The following is an 18,579-nucleotide window of genomic DNA, read 5'->3' as shown; positions in this document are numbered from 1 at the left end:
AGAGAAAGACTTTCGTCTTGTTTACATCAGGGTCCCCCATTTTCAATTAATCAGGAATACTCATTAAGGGACGGGTGGATAAAACCTGTGATCCTGCACCCACACATGGCCTTTTGCCATTACCATTGGATTGTATGTTGTGTTGGCCTTATTCCACTGTTGTGTGGGCCTGTGCGTTTTGATTCACACTGCTAGTAGCTTTGTTTTGTCTTACTGGTGTTTCTACCCAGGTAAGGTTGAGTGTGTCTTGTGGCACTCCTGTTTATTTGTAATAGTCTTGTGTTTTGTTGTGCCGGGTGGTTTCCCAGTTTTGTTACAATAAAACATCATTCACTTTGGAAACGTCTTTATTACTTCCTCCCAGGGGTGTAAAGTACTTGAGTAATTGTACTTCGTTACAATACTTAAGTACTGTTTTGGGGGATTTGTACTTTACTCAAGTATTATTAGGTTTGTATACTTTGTACTTTTACTCCATTACATTTCAGAGAAGAAAAACATACTTTTTACTCCTTACATTTAAAATGCAGACCTACAAGGTACAAAGTACAAATCTCACAGGTCCAACCATTTTAATTAGTATATTTTAATTGTTTATCTGGCCGAACTAACGTTAACGTTATTAATCCTGCGACCGCAGGTAAACAGCCAATCAAATCCCCATCAATGGAAAATGAACCCGCCCATACCCATGCTGATTGGTCCTTGTGCAAGACTAGAAAGCGGGGATCTTTGATTAAACACCTGCTATCAGAAGAATAGACAGTCAGATCCGCATTATGCTGTGGTTAATATTGTGATATTATTCAGGCTGTGATGTGAATGCCGTCCATGTTAGTTTACCTTCAATGGAGAAGTGCATTAAAAAGAAATTATGCAAAAAAAAAAGTGTCCTCTGTTATTACATTTCAGCATTGTCTATCGCAGAACACATTCCATTGTGGGCAGAGTGTATGCTTGGTTTCATTCCAGCCTTGCCTAAACACCAGCTGATGATTTCACTAATTGGCTCACCTCTTCAACTAACTCACCTGGTGCAATGTATAGTTAAAATGTAAACTTGGCCCACGATGGAATGAGTTAGACCCCTGGTCTATCCCTTTAAAAAAAAAAGAAAAAAAATTACTTTTACTTTTTAGTACTTAAGTACATTTAAAAGTAGGACTTTTTTACTTTTACTCAAGTATGTTTTTAGCCAGATAATTTGACTTTTACTTGAGTCCGATTTTGAGACGGTACCCATACTTTCACTTAAGTATAATTTCTGGATACTTTTTACACCCCCAGTTCCTCCTACCGGGACCTGTGCTAAATGCACTTACTAAACGGGTTGGATTCACAACAACCCGGTTCAGATACACAGTTGTGGGTTAACTGACACATCTGGAATTTTACATAATCATTATAGGCCTTTGTATGTGACATATGATGCATTATAGTAGATGATAATTATTTTAATTAGACATAAAACATGAATATGATGATAATAATGTAATAATTATAATAACATTTTGACCCAAATAATGCATACATGAGTGGAACATGATAATGCTATTGTGGAATTGCATTTATATTTTCTAATTACCATTATCATTTGAATTAAGTTAACTATACCCTTCCATAAGGCTAAGACCCAAACCCTCAAAATGCTGTCCAAAAACCCAAACCGAGTCCACAGAGTAAAGATTTTTCTAAGCCCAAACTCAAAATGGCCAATTATTTGCCAGTAATAAATAGCTAAGAACAGTATTTTGTACAATGTTTTTAAACCCAAGCAAGCGAAGAAAATTCAGCCCAACCCTACACTAGCCCACCAGGTACTGTCAGATCAATTGGGTTTGGGTACGACATCAAGATCTAGGCTATGTGCTGCCAGCTCTTTTTGTGGGCATCGAGTTTGTGTTTGTGGTGATTCTTGGTCCTGTTCTAAACGCTCAATTGACTTTACACAGGAATCGCTGACAAACGGTGCAAAACCTTGCAGTGTTTAAATATAATTTCCACACCTATGGTTCCATCGTGCTGCTTCCATGATGACAGATCCTGCTACGTCCCACGCCATGCAGAGAGGCCACGCTAAGCTCAAAATTGCCAGCCCCTCTCTCCGAAGCCCCTCGCCGAGCGAGTCAAACAGAGGCAAGATTGAGACAGTGTCAGAGCAGAGAGTCGGATAATAATAATAATAATAATAATAATAATAATAATAATAATAATAATAATAATAATAATAATAATAATAATAATAATAATAATAATAATAATAATATAAGTGCGGCTGGGTGGCGCAGCAGACATTGCGCTAGTCACCAACGCAAGAGACACCAGGTTCGACTCCGGCTGTCGGCGTTGCCTCTGGCTTGGGCCGGCCGCCATACTGACTCAATTGGCAGAGTTAGCGGGTGGGAAGTCGACAGTGATGGGCAAGCTACTTGGAAAATGTAGCAAGCTACACTACAAGTTACTCTCGATTAAATATAGCTCAACTACAATGGAAGCTATCCCCAGAGAAATGTAGCAAGCTACACTACAAGAACATGACAAAAATAGCTAGCTACATCGGCACTACTTTTTTTTTTTTTTTTTTTTACTTCGTGACCAAGTTTCCACCAAACAAATAGGCAGGAAAAAAAATTCTCAGTTTGATTGTTTATTATAAAACTGAAACAAGCCCTCGGTCTGGCTTTTTGTGTCATCCTTTTAACATGAACTTGTATTACACACTTCTTCAATATCTGAATTGTTTTACTTCATTTTACTAGTATTATGCTACCAATGTATATACTACTACTATGCTAATATGTCTATACTACTACAGTATGTACTCAGAGTATAACACTCAAGCTTGACACTGACAAACAATACTACTTATCCTTGGCTGCTAGATATGTACCACTCCTACTGACTTGTTGTACACAATTTGTAAGTTGCTTTGAATGAAAGTGTCAGCTAAATGACCAAATGTATTTAAATATGTAACTCACAAAACATTCCATGGCCCCAAAATCATGTGGGGACCCCCCCTGTGGGTCCTGTCCCACAGGTTGAGAACCACTGCTTTTCCCTCTTTTTTTCTTTTCTCCACCCCAATAATATTGTTCATTTTTTGCCTACAGTGAAACATCATGATAGCAGCTATCTTAGTTAAAGCTGTTGACAAAGTGTACTGACTTGTGTGCTGTTTTGGAACAGTTGATTTTCATCAGCTCACCTGACTGTCCTCAAGTTAGTGCTGGACGTGTTGAGAGAGCAGCATATGTTTTAGCAGTTTTTTCAGTCAAACTCATACATGTGTCCCAGATAGGGCCATGGAGAGTCATTGTTGTTATTGACATCATCATCTTCATCAATGCCATCGAACCCCTCTGCCATTTCGCGCAGACTGGTTCATTTCATGTAATCCGTTAAATTGCATTCATTCAATACGTCTGTGTTTTGATTTTCACTTCCTGCTTTGCGGCTGGAGTCCCGCCCTATCCTGCCTCTGATTGGCCTACCCGTAATGTTTTGGTCTACCATACCCAATCATGAGTCGTCACTCATATCTAAACAAACCAACCAATCATAGTGGGTTTTTTACGGGGAGTTTTTTTTTCTCCTCGCAGATCTTCTAGTCTAGACTGTCTCTCCCGAAAGTAGCGTGTAACGTTTCTCGTCGCTACGTTACTACTTCGTTCTATAAATAGCTCCGCTACAGAGATCGCTACCCTGGTTAAAAAGTAGCGAGCTACCAGCACGCTACTGAGAATTGTAGTTAAGCTATGTAGCGTCGCTACTTGTAGCAAGCTACTGCCCATCACTGGAAGTCGATGGGTGGTAATCTGGACGTTGTGGACAGCGACTCCTACAGGTCGGTTGGGGGACGCCTGCACAGCAGAGACAGGAAATGGCGGGGGTAGTAGTGTGAGCCTCCCACACGTTACTCCTCGCCAATGAGAGTCCGCGCTGGCAGGTGAAAAGATGTGACAGGCTGCCTCCTCGTGTATCGGAGGGGACACGTGATGCAAGGCTTCTATCCTCCCTACAACCGGCCAGTGGGGGGCATATGCGAGCAACGTTCAAGACAGGGGAGGGGAGAATTGGCACACTGGAATTGGGATGGGAGAAAAAAATAATAATAATAATATAATAAACTGTATTTGTATAGCACCTTTCATACAGAAACTGCAGCTCAAAGTGCTTCACAACAGAAAAAAGACATAAAATGAACACATAAAGTGCAGACATATAAAATCACAGTTTTTCACATTAGGATCTAACAACCCAACAGGCCACCTTGTTTATGGTTTGATTCAGTTTTAAATAGACAATAATAATACATCATACAATACATACATAATACAAAACAAAACAATACACTGCATTACAGTTTAAGATAGAGAAAACAAAAATGGGTTGTTCATGTTGTTGGGGTCAAAAAGTTCATGGGTTGAAAGCAAGGGTAAAAAGGTGGGTTTTGAGGGCTTGTTTGAACGATGAAAGAGTGTCAGCATGACGGATATGGTTGGGAAGGGCGTTCCAGAGGGTGGGGGCAGCTTCAGCGAAGGCCCTGTCGCCCCCCCCCCCCCCCCCCCCCCCGGGCCGGATATATATATATATTTTTTTTTAACCTTTATTTTACCAGGTAGTCACTTGAGATCAAAGATCTCTTTTTCGAGCAAGACCTGGCCTGTGGTCGGAGCTGCGGGTGGAGGTGAACATGCGAACAGCGGAGTTTTGGACGTATTGTAGTTTATGGAGGATTTTGGTGGATGTGCTATAAAGAATGCTGTGCTAAATACCCTGCTTATCTCTGAGTAAAAAAAAAAGTATGACTTGAATCTGGTCCAAGTGGCCCCCCGCCCCGAGCCTTGGAGAATCCATATTGTCGAAACCCTGTCGAATGGAATCGTCTAGTAACAAATTGACTCACCGATGATGTTTACTTCTTCCAAGAGGAGGAAGAACTGGAATGCAGCATCAAAGAACGGAGGCAGGAGTATGAAAAAAGAAATCAACAACTTTATTTTGCCAGTTCAGTCCAAAGTCCGTAAACCGTAGTCAATCAATCAGACGGAGGTACAAAATAATTTAGGCAAAAATCCAAAGTCACTCACAGACAGAGCCAAAACCACACAACAGAGCAGACAGGCATGCAGTTAGTCAGGGTACATCTCTGGAAGAAATGCCATTTTCTATAGGCTCTAGGTTTGTAAGGTTTACTCTCACACACACACACACACACACACACACACACACACACACACATACACACACACACACACACACACACCTACACACACACACACACACACACACACACACACACACACACACACACACACACACACACGCACACACACACACACAACTCACACTCTAGTCATGTGTGGAGATGATAAGATATTCCTTTATTGATCCCCTTAGGGGAAATGCAGGCATCAAAGCAGCATGGGGGGGGTGCACAGGTACAAGTATGGGCAGGGTAATAGTAGAAGACATAAATATAGGCAATACATTTATAGTACAGAAGAAAAGTAAAAAAAAACATGAGCTTGATAACTAACATAAGGCTATGGTTGAGGAGGTGAACTTGAGATTAGCCACAGGGGCCATGGCTCACAGCCTCAATGTGACTCTGACCTTCCAGGGCAGTGCAGCAGCACCGTATGTCAGCGGGAACACAGCTGCCGTGTCTGTTTTTCTCTCTCCTCTCTCCACGTCTAAATCGTTTTTAGCCTTTTGTCTTTTCACACCCCTCTCTCTCTCTCAGCTGGAATATCTGCGTGAGGTGCTTCTCTTCAGAGCACGCGTTGGAAGCCGTTTGTAGGGATTTCATTTGTCCCATCGCTCTGAGCACCGTTTTGAAAAGTGTTGACTGCGATTGTTAGATATAGATTTTTAATAAAAACAGGATCATTTTCGGCAAAACGTGAATCCAATTCGGTGTACCGAGTGGGCACATGTAGAGAGACCTTGTGTTAACCATTATGCGACGACTGTGTGGTGCTTTTACGTAATCAATCATATTATGTTTTCTGTGTTTAGTGTGCCATCATAATGTGCATGAATGTGAGTTGTGTATTTAAAATAAGAAGCAGGCTTGATTACATTGGAAACCTATACAGACAGTAGAGCAAGACCGATTAATCAGACATATCGGTATCGGCCAATATGTTGGCTGATAGGTGCCAATATTACAACTTTCTTTTACAGAACATGATGCAGAGTCAAATGCTTGGGGACATTTATAAATGTCGTCATCAGTTTGTCCAGCAGAGCACGCTCCGAATGCATGGTTTAAAATTAGTAAAGACCAGACTTCACTCATCGTGTTGTTTTTAATATACCTCCCTATTACCTAAATATAAAGATAAATTCATCATTAGTGAAGATTAAGCTATTTAGAATAGAATATAGAATAGAACATGCAATTATAATATAATACAATTCAGTTCATGTCTCACACTTTTTGTATTTATAATCTTTTGTACAGGTGGCTGAGGGTAGGTGTAAAGTGTAAGGTGTGAGACTACATTAAAAAGAAAAAAATTTAACGAATTGTCGGAAATTGGTTTTAAGCCATAAATATTGGATCCGATTTTCTTTCAATAAAAAAAAAGTGAATTGTATCATTTTAAATGCTCTTTTAAAATGAAAAATAGTGATTGGAAAAGTATGTGAAAGTCCTTGAATTTCCTTTTGCAATGTCTGTGGGAACCCTGGTTTGTGCGTCCTCGTCCTCGTCCTCGTCCTCGTGCTGGAAGAACATGTGATTCACAATTTTCAGCATTGAGTCACTAATTTGTTTTTCTATTAATACATTTGAAGAAGAAAAAAACGTGTGTATCGTGATTGCAGACCAACGATGCAATTACACTGATGGACAACATAATAATAATAATTCATTACATTTATATAGCGCTTTTCTAGACACTCAAAGCTCCCCCCACAATGTAGGGTGGAAATTGCCTCCTTCACCACCACTGGTAGCACCCAACCTTGGGCCACGCAGGCTCAATGACTACCATACACTGGCACCAGACACACAACACACTACACAATGACTACCATACACTGGCACCAGACACACAACACACTACACAATGACTACCATACACTGGCACCAGACACACAACACACTACACAATGACTACCATACACTGGCACCAGACACACAACACACTACACAATGACTACCATACACTGGCACCAGACACACAACACACTACACAATGACTACCATACACTGGCACCAGACACACAACACACTACACAATGACTACCATACACTGGCACCAGACACACAAGACACTACACAATGACTACCATACACTGGCACCAGGCACACATCACACTACACAATGACTACCATACACTGGCACCAGGCACACATCACACTACATAATGACTACCATACACTGGCACCAGACACACAAGACAATACACAATGACTACCATACACTGGCACCAGGCACACATCACACTACATAATGACTACCATACACTGGCACCAGGCACACATCACACTACACAATGACTACCATACACTGGCACCAGACACACAACACACTACACAATGACTACCATACACTGGCACCAGGCACACAACACACTACACAATGACTACCATACACTGGCACCAGACACACATCACACTACACAATGACTACCATACACTGGCACCAGACACACAACACACTACACAATGACTACCATACACTGGCACCAGACACACATCACACTACACAATGAAATGACTACACTGGCACCAGACACACGTCACACTACACAATGACTACCATACACTGGCACCAGGCACACATCACACTACATAATGACTACCATACACTGGCACCAGACACACAAGACACTATACAATGACTACCATACACTGGCACCAGACACACATCACACTACACAATGACTACCATACACTGGCACCAGACACACAACACACTACACAATGACTACCATACACTGGCACCAGACACACATCACACTACACAATGACTACCATACACTGGCACCAGGCACACGTCACACTACACAATGACTACCATATACTGGCACCAGGCACATATCACACTACATAATGACTACCATACACTGGCACCAGACACACAAGACACTACACAATGACTACCATACACTGGCACCAGGCACACATCACACTACATAATGACTACCATACACTGGCACCAGACACACAAGACACTACACAATGACTACCATACACTGGCACCAGGCACACATCACACTACATAATGACTACCATACACTGGCACCAGACACACAACACACTACACAATGACTACCATACACTGGCACCAGGCACACATGCATCACACTACACAATGACTACCATACACTGGCACCAGACACACATCACACTACACAATGACTACCATACACTGGCACCAGACACACGTCACACTACACAATGACTACCATACACTGGCACCAGACACACATCACACTACACAATGACTACCATACACTGGCACCAGGCACACATCACACTACATAATGACTACCATACACTGGCACCAGACACACAAGACACTACACAATGACTACCATACACTGGCACCAGGCACACATCACACTACATAATGACTACCATACACTGGCACCAGACACACAACACACTACACAATGACTACCATACACTGGCACCAGGCACACATCACACTACACAATGACTACCATACACTGGCACCAGACACACATCACACTACACAATGACTACCATACACTGGCACCAGACACACGTCACACTACACAATGACTACCATACACTGGCACCAGACACACATCACACTACACAATGACTACCATACACTGGCACCAGACACACATCACACTACACAATGACTACCATACACTGGCACCAGGCCAGTGGTGCGGTGCTGGGCAACCGCGGTCAAACGGCATTTGGGCTTCGAAGTGCGCGCATCCTATTATTATGCAAAGTCTAGGTGATAAGTGCCTAGACTTTGCATAATAATAGGATACCGTTTGGCCTCCGCCCATATTACGACTGCACCCCTGCACCAGGCACACATCACACTATACACAATGGCTGAACGGCTCAGCAGACAGGGATTGATATCAGCCAATTAAGGGGAAGAGATGATTAGGTGGCCTTGATGTCAGAGACCTGATTGGGAATTTGGCCAGGAACGTCGGGGAACCCCCTACTCTTTACGATAGGCGTCCTGGGTTCTTTAACGACCGAGATTCGGTCAACATATTGCCTCATGGCTGCAAAATAAGTGGTTCCTTTTAGGGGGGAAAACATCTGCTGAACATGTGGACGGTTCTGGATGTAATTTTCACAATGTGTTGCATACAAACCTCTTTTCTCACTTCTTTGCCTTCCTCCCTGGTGGTGACACGTTTTGTGTTTGGTGACTGGACACTTTTTCTACTACATGCCCATTTTCTCGAACATGATAGCCTAGTTCACCACCAAGAGAAAAAGAAAAGGACCAGCCAAAAGAGGGCAAACCATCTCTTTTGGAACCACACATATTATGGCTTTAGACTCTAGAGACAGTGGGAAAACATGTGGCCATGCCAAACTGTCCTAGTTAACCCATCACTACCACACTACCAAAGGGTTAACCGTCTGTAGTGTGGTAGTGAAAGGGTTAAAAAATAGGGTTGTCCGATATTATCGGCCTACCGATATTATCGGCCGATATTGGCATTAAAATGTAATATCGGAAAATATCGGTATTGTTAAAAAAATAATAATAATAATAATCTTTTTATTAAATTTTTTTTTTACATTTATTTTACCTTTATTTACCCAGGCAAGCAAATAAGAACAAATTCTTATTTTATTTATTGTCAAAAGTATGCATAATGTTGTGTTAATTCCACAACAATAATGTTAATTACCTGAAATTATTCCGTTTTTTTGGGGGGGGGGGACCCCGCATATATCGGTATCGTTTGATATCGGTATCGGGAAATTAAGAGTTGGACAATGTCGGTATATCGGTAAAAAAGCCAACATCGAACATCCCTAGTTAAGAATCATTTACCTCCCCAGTTGACAACTTGGCTGATGGATGACCCTGTGGGTGGTCTGCATGTTGATTGGCTGATGGATGACCCCGTGGGTGGTCTGCATGTTGATTGGCTGATGGATGACCCCGTGGGTGGTCTGCATGTTGATTGGCTGATGGATGACCCCGTGGGTGGTCTGCATGTTGATTGGCTGATGGATGACCCCGTGGGTGGTCTGCATGTTGATTGGCTGATGGATGACCCCGTGGGTGGTCTGCATGTTGATTGGCTGATGGATGACCCCGTGGGTGGTCTGCATGTTGATTGGCTGATGGATGACCCCGTGGGTGGTCTGCATGTTGATTGGCTGATGGATGACCCCGTGGGTGGTCTGCATGTTGATTGGCTGATGGATGACCCTGTGGGTGGTCTGCATGTTGATTGGCTGATGGATGACCCTGTGGGTGGTCTGCATGTTGATTGGCTGATGGATGACCCCGTGGGTGGTCTGCATGTTGATTGGCTGATGGATGACCCCGTGGGTTGCTATCATTCTATTGCTATCCTTATGTTGCTATTGTTGTAGATTTCATAAGAAGAAATAGTTCCATGGGAAGAGAAGTATTCTTGGACAACAGGTCAGAGTAAATGTCTCCTTGGTTGGTTGTTGGTTTAATTCAGCAAAGCAGCAAACTCAAAATGTATTAAAAGAAAATAAAACAATTTATAAAATTATTATAATTTTTTTTTTATCTCATTCATTCCATAAGAACGTAAAATAAACATTTACACATGATAAAATATCAGGCCTAAAATGGTTATGCGATTCAAATGCGATTAATTTGATTAATTAATTTAAAATCCTGTAATTAATTAGATTAAAAAAAAAATTATCGACTGACGGCACTAATTATTAATCATAATACATACATGAAGGCAATATATTTGGAATGCAATGCATTATAGCTGATCCAACACATTCAACGGCATATGAAAACAATACCATATTAGATACAATTATTGAAATACAGTAGAATAAAGGAAAGGTAATGGCACCAGGCAAATTCGGTTTGCATCTTGATATTATAACGTTAGCTAGCTAGATCGAGCAGTGCTCTGTAATGCCTGGGGTGAAAGGCTTGGTGATAGTAGCCTATAGAAACTGTGGCTAAACAATGAAGAAATGTTTATGCTCTTTTCTTTGGTCATAGACCTGTTCATATGACCTGAACTCCAGAGTAAACAAAATAGGTTAGCCAATTTACGAGTAGCCTAATGTAGTCTTGTTTATTATGTAACGCTGTGATGCACGCCAACAGGGACTTGTCCAAACCCTGTTGGCATGCATCACAGTCACGAAAGGGGCTAGCGTTACTGTTACGACCCCTGTGGGTCTAAGGGTAAAGGGCTGTAACATAAATGCTGGTTGATAGAAATGATGGACCAGGTTTGTAAACACAGTGATATTTATTGATAAATGCAAAGGAAGCACATGTAGCTCAAGGGTGAGCCAAGGCCAAAACAACAAACAAACACCACTATTCTCCAAATAAACCAACCTAATCTATGGTCAAATAAATGACATTACCTAAACTACCCTTACCTAACCAAAACAGGAGAAAATAATATCCAAATGAAATGGCAGCTCACCCCATCCGTGCTTCCTGAAAAAGAGGAAAATAACACACATTAGAATATACAAGAATGGAAAACATAACAAAACAACCTAAAACTATCACTGCTCTCTCTGTGGCCATACACACACAAAGGCAGTTTCACAAATACAAAGGCCAATAAACAAATGCAATATTGTCAAAGTCAAGGTTACAAAATCACACCAGGCCTAGCCTCATGCCATGAGACATGACTGAAGTGAGCAGCCATGTTTTTTTTTAATACTTTATTTCTCAGTTTACTATAGACAAGAACAGACAAACAAAAAGGAGGAGACAGAACAAAAATAAACAGACATAACAAAACGAAAAAACGAAAAAGACTGCCAGACAGGAAAATAAAATAACAGTGTGACTTAACTCAAAGCATTACAGTGTGTTGTATAGCCAGGTGTTACAAGGTGCAGGTCAAACATGAGATATACACGGGTGGGGGTGAGGCCCTGTCCACACGAGCGCTGGATTTAATATAACCGAAGTTTGAAAAAAATAAAACTCCGTCCACACAGGTGAACAACAGGTGAACAACCGTGTATAACTGCGTACTCACGCCGGCTGGAAAACCAGCAAACCGATACATGTAGTACAATGTCAAAGCAGTAGGAGGCGATGTTGTTCAGACATGAAGGCCATTTCAACCAATCAGAAAAGGTAGAACGCTCACTGCACTTCCTGTTTTGTCGCCATCTTTAAATGTCATTTTGCCAACGGAGGATATATTTTTCAGCAAAGAAAGAAACTGCAAATAAAAGTGCAATAAACAAACGGATACATTCACTGTGTGTTCTGCCTCTCATTTGTTGATGAAACAAAACCATCAGCAACACAATTTACGACCAAGAGCGGATAGTTTAGTCTCACAAAAGACCGCCGGTGTTGTTAGCTACATGCTAATGTGAATGGCTATATCTATGTATAGCAGTGGCGTCATTTCAGTAAAAGGCAAGGTATGGCAAGGGGGAGGGAGGGGGGGGGGGGGGGGGTCAAGGGGTAATTTTTTTTGTCAAATCAGTTCTGCAATAGTCACTTTTGGTGAGTTGTTTCTATACAATTCACTTATATGACATTTAGGTAACATTAATGAACAAAGGAGACAAATACATGTGTATATGTAAGTAGTAAACCAACCGTATGTCCATTTCCCTTATTTTTTTTCTTTCTGGCGGCATATTTTCATTTGAGTTAGTCACCTAGTAAAAGTGAGATGATTGACAATATCAAAACATGCTTCACTAAAATAACATATAGAACGTGTTCTTATTGACACAACATAACATGGACTTAATTAATTTGAATTTTGAATCAACAGTATTATGGCGTTTATACAGTTTGTTAAATTTAACCCCACCAGAAATTCGGACACGGTTTTAGAAAACGTTTAGGCAGCGAAGGCTCCGGCGTTAACGTTAGTAGTCAGTCGCTTGGTTGTTTATTATTAAATAAAGAGCATCCACCTCTACCTGGCGTTCAACTACAGCGCGGCAGTGCCATCTACAGGCTGGGTGGTGGTAGGGTGTACTACTAACATGACAGAGATCAACATTGCGGATGAATACACTGCGTCACGCAAATTATATAATTTTTTCACAGGCCGCCGACCAAAGTATGGCGAGTGCCATACCTTGCCATACCAAAATGACGCCCCTGATGTATAGTATATAGCTTAAATGCTAACGTAATGTGGTAACGTTACCACTATGAATGGATGCAAAACGTTATTTAACACATTGCAGAATGGGTACAATACAATACGGCTCAATACACACAATTGTTAAGGGGATGCAGTCTGGACTCGGTTCCTTATAACAATAACTTGACAACACATGAGTTTAGTTTAGCCGCAGCTACATGTTTACTCTGAGCATCAGGTCAGGAATGCGACAAGTAACAGACATCAGTCGATCACAACACTCTTCAACACAGACGATACGTTTCGAACAACAGTTTGTTACAATCATTTTCATATAACGCTACTTGGGACAGCTCTGCTGTAAACACTGGTGTAGCTGGCTCTGCTCTCTCTACCCCGCGGTCTGCCGTGAACATGGGAAATAATTGCGGCAGCGCTGCTGTAAACACTGGGAATAACCTCGTTGCTATGCCCACACGCAACCGCAAAACTTCACCCTGGCCACCGGTTTTCAAGACCGCGGTTGTAGTGTAGCAAATCCCCGGTTGTGTGTGGCCGAACAGTGCAACTGCGCACATACAATCATGGTTATATTAAATCCAGCGCTCGTGTGGACAACCCCTGAGTCTCTGCAGAATGCAGTTATTTGTCCTTCAGATAGTCAATGAATGGGCTCCATATGTCCGAAAACCTGTTGTGCTTCACCCGGTGGCCAGGGTGAAGTTTTGCGGTTGCGTGTGGGCATAGCAACCGAGGTTATTCCCAGTGTTTACAGCAGCGCTGTCGCAATTATTTCCCATGTTCACTACCACACTACCAAAGGGTTAACCCTTTCACTGCGACAATATAGAAGGTTAACCCTTTCACTGCCACACGACAAAGGGTTAACGTTCTGTAGTGTGGTAGTGACAGGGTTAATACTGATCAAATCAAATCATAAATCAAATTTATTTATAGGGCCCGACAACACACGTTAATGTCCCCATGGGCCGTACAGGTCTTCTTTAAACAAGTCAAGAAGACAACATAACAATAAGTCAAGAACAGAACAAGAACACCATAGGGTCCAAACATTTTTTAGATGAATGCAAATAAATGAAAGAATGCAAGCACTCCCAGACATACCCCACGCGAAGGTAAGGAAAGGAAAAACTCACTAAAACCTAACAATAGGGAAAAAAGCTCCACAGGCAATGTGGAGGAGAGAAACCTTAGAAGGGCCGTTCAAGGGGGGATCTCCCTTCTTAGATGTCGGTGATAGTAGTGTTGCAGACGGACAGTTGGTAAGCATGCACTCATGTGTGTGGTGAAACACAGATGAGTGCATGCAATAGCAACTGTACATTTTGAAAAATTAAAGATAGAGTTGATAGCGGATCTATTTGAAGCACAGGGGCGGCGCAAGAGGGTCACGTCCTCCCCGTCTTAGTCACGGGACATTCAACACTCCGGTCGTTGCTCAGGGACAGCCGGAGACAGGGGGGAAGGGGGGGGTGGCACAGAGAGGGTCGCGAACTCCCCGACATCATCGCGGGACATCCGGCACTCCGGTCACCACTACGAAACCTCCGAAGACAGGGGGGCACGCAGAGGGGGTCGCAATCTCCCGGCCTTCGTCACGGGACGTCCAACACTCCGGTCAACACTCCAGGACAGCAAGTCATAGGAAGACAGGGAGACGGGACAGGCGTTAGACAGCTCATGAGATTGTAGTAGGCGGACATAGCAATAGATACAAGTGGTAGGCATATATGTGAATGGAGTAGATATATGAAGTAAGCGTATTATGTGAATAGAATAGAAGTACTTAACCCAGCAATGAAACCGCGTTGACTGTTAATCTGTTAACAGTCTGTTAATCAGTTGACAGGACCACGGACAGACGGCGGTGAATAACTGATCCAATGCCTCGGAGGTGCATGTAGAGCAGTCACTACAAGCTTGGCCAAGACCCCGAGGCATCCATCACCTTGGTCAGCGCCAGGAGACGGGTACTCAGAGAGAAGGGGGAGGGAGAGGGGGGGGGGGGGGGGGAGAGGGGGGGGGGGGGGGGAGAGTTAGAGAGTTCCCATGTTTGTGGTGCTGCAAAGGAGCAGACATGTAGTACCCTGTAGTGCCATGTAGTACCCCGTAGTGCCATGTAGTACCCTATAGTACCCCATAGTGCTATGTAGTACCCCGTAGTATCCTGTAGTACCCTGTAGTGCCATGTAGTACCCTGTGGTGCCATGTAGTACCCTGTAGTGCCATGTAAAGCTGTGTAAGCCATGTAGTACCCTGTAATGCCATGCAGTACCAAGTAGTACTCTGTGGTACCATGTAGTACCCTGTACCCTAACTAAACTACCCTATAGTAAACTACCCAGTGGTACCATGTAGTACCCTGTACCATAACTAAACTACACAGATTAATCTAAAGGTCAGTCCCCGACCAGGTGAGATCAAGGTAGGTTGAAGGAGAGAGAGAAAAGATGAGTCTTAAGCAGGGATTTAAAAGCTTCGACAGAGCAGGCGCCCCTGATGACGGCAGGTAATTTGTTCCACAGGTAGGGAGCGCGGTAGACAAAGGCTCTGTGGCCGGCGGATTTCTTTTTAACCCTAGGGGTCGATAGAAGCCCCGCATTTTGTGAGCGCAGAGCACGAGCGGGCGAGTATCGGGAGATGAGATCAGATAGATAGAGCGGTGCAAGCCCATTTAAAATTTTGTAGGTGAGGAGTAGCACTTTAAAGTCAGAGCGGGCTTGGATAGGAAGCCAATGTAGGGCGGACAAAACTGGTGTGATGTGATCAAATTTTCTAGTTCTAGTTAGTATCCGTGCAGCCGCATTTTGCACGAGTTGAAGATTTTTGATGCTTGAATTAGGTAAGCCTGAAAAAAGTGCATTACAGGTTAATACTGATGCCGGCAGAGTCTCCTCTTTTGGACTTGAGCGCTGCATTCGACACACTCGATCATAGTTCTAATAAACCGATTTGAAAACTGCGTTGGATTATCTGATGTGCACGGAATTGATCTGTCCTATCCATTTGACCAGTGACGTGTATTTTCAATGAATCTATCTACTAAAGTTTTAGGATCGTATAGTGGATCTCTATAGTATCTCTGCTGTTGTACTCACACGTTCTGTTCAATTGTCTTATAAATGATTTGGAGTCGGAGCCAGGCGCTAAAGGTACAAAGACAGTCTGGCCGTCGTTTATTGGAAGATCCAAACAGCTTAAAGTTCTTGTCAACTTTTCTATGTCTAATCAGCATCTGCAGCCCGTCTCGATTGGATAGGTTTTCAGCGTCTCAAGATGATGCTCTCCGTGCGTCGACGTGGTCTGCTGGTCTCCGTGCGTTCGTTCTTCCATGTCTCAGATCTGTGGTAAATATAGGAATCACCCAAACCCCGCCCAGTGGTCGAGTCTCTGCCCCGTGATGTCACAGAACGGAGACTCCTAATTGGCTTAACACGAAAGAACTGGGTTCCCTGACCAATAAGGAAGTGACATGACTATTTTCGGCTCGTTACAAGGTGACCTTACAGAGGGGATGTGAACTAGTTTCCTTTTCGAATGATTTACCCAAGTGTCCCTGAATTCGACCCTCATACAGAAAGGTCTGTTTGGACTGTTTAGCTAAAGTAAACAGAACTTTGGTGCCGGCCTTCAGGCCTGACTTAAAGTTAAGTATTGGGCCCTCCATCCCACTTTGTTGTGGGGAAAGAGGTTTCATTTGTTTGCCATTTGATCTGTTCTTATTTTTATGGTACTCTGGGCTTTTTCCTATAGCTGCTAGGTGAAGGGTGAAAGGTTGCACTGTTAGCCTTTGACTGAATTCTCCTATGGCCTTTTCCAGAAACCGCTAGATGATTTTGATCCCTCCTGTAATGCTTATACGGGTCATTTTGATCAATTTAATTTACGACAATCCCTTCTCTGAGGGGTCTACCCTCATTATGTAACCAGTAAATTTCAAAATCAAAATGATATAATATTTCCATAAAATATAAACAATTTCTAAAAATTTCCAAAAGTTTAAAAAATCCCAAATTTCACTTACCTCTTCTTCTTGCACAGTTATACACATTTATCAGTTATTATTATGACATCCAGTCTAGGTCCGTCTCTTTATACAAAAAGATGATCGTACCATTCTCAGTTTATTTCGTTTAAGACTATACATTATCCATGTAATTACCAAATATGTCTATTTTGTGTAATGGACTCTGCAAGAAAAGATTTACCTCACACCAATATAAGACTAACAGTTCTAATAAAACACGAAGGAGACTTAAACCATAAACATATAAACACTGAATTTCTCCTTCGCAAAAGACCTTCTGAGGTCTATTTCCTCTTAGCTGCAATTCTACCAGTTATCCTCACTGAAACCTCTGAGGTCTATTGATAACCCTTTTTGGCCGTCTCTCTTTCGTTGCAGTTGCGCTAATCGCTCTCTCCTCCAGCGTCCTTGGTTCCGCTGTTGGTACTCCGCCAAAATCCACAGAGGAAAAATCATCATTTTCCAATTCCAATTCATGATCTCCTCTGTCTGGCTCCTGCAAAAATCCTTAATTTCCCCTAGAGGGACCATCATGTTCGCCTCTGTCTGGTTCCCCATAATCGTCTTCATTTTCCCCTTCGTCGTGCCTTTCCTCCTGTTCTTGATCAATGAACAGGGGTTCGGATTCCAATTCTTGCCCATCTTGCAGGGCTTTTACGCAATGCGAAAGGTGAAACCACATTGAAGATCCTTTTACCTGTAGCGCTCTTTCCGTAGCTCTTACGACCTCGTACGGTCCTTCCCGCCGCGCTCCATACCACTTGCGTCTGAACACTTTAACATAAACGTAGTCCCCTGGTACTATCTGGGGAACATTCCGCCTATCCTCCTCCTCCTCTGTCTCTCGTTTACTAGAGACATAATCATAGATTGCCCCGTGGAGCTTTGACATGTACTTCACGTACTCACGCATCTCGTGGTCTAGAATATCCAAACTCGGACCTTTTCCTGCTGCGCGCAATCCGGGCACAACCATACATCAGCCAAACAACATTTTGTGCGGAGTTAAACGCAGGCCCCGGATCTCGCTAGACCTACAAGCCATCAATGCTAACGGTAACGCGCTCAGCCAGCTTAGACCGGTGTGTTGACAGATCTTAACCAATTTGTTCTTAAGTACCCCGTTCATGCGTTCCACAGCCCCCTGGCTCTGAGGGTGGTAAACGGACCCGAAACGCTGTTTTATCCCCATCTGTTGGAGTACTAAACGTACAGTTTTGTCCACAAATTCT

The sequence above is a fragment of the Notolepis coatsorum genome (assembly GCF_963971535.1).
Source record: "Notolepis coatsorum genome assembly, chromosome: 11".
NCBI lineage: Eukaryota > Metazoa > Chordata > Actinopteri > Aulopiformes > Paralepididae > Notolepis > Notolepis coatsorum.
This window is presented reverse-complemented; position numbering follows the sequence as displayed.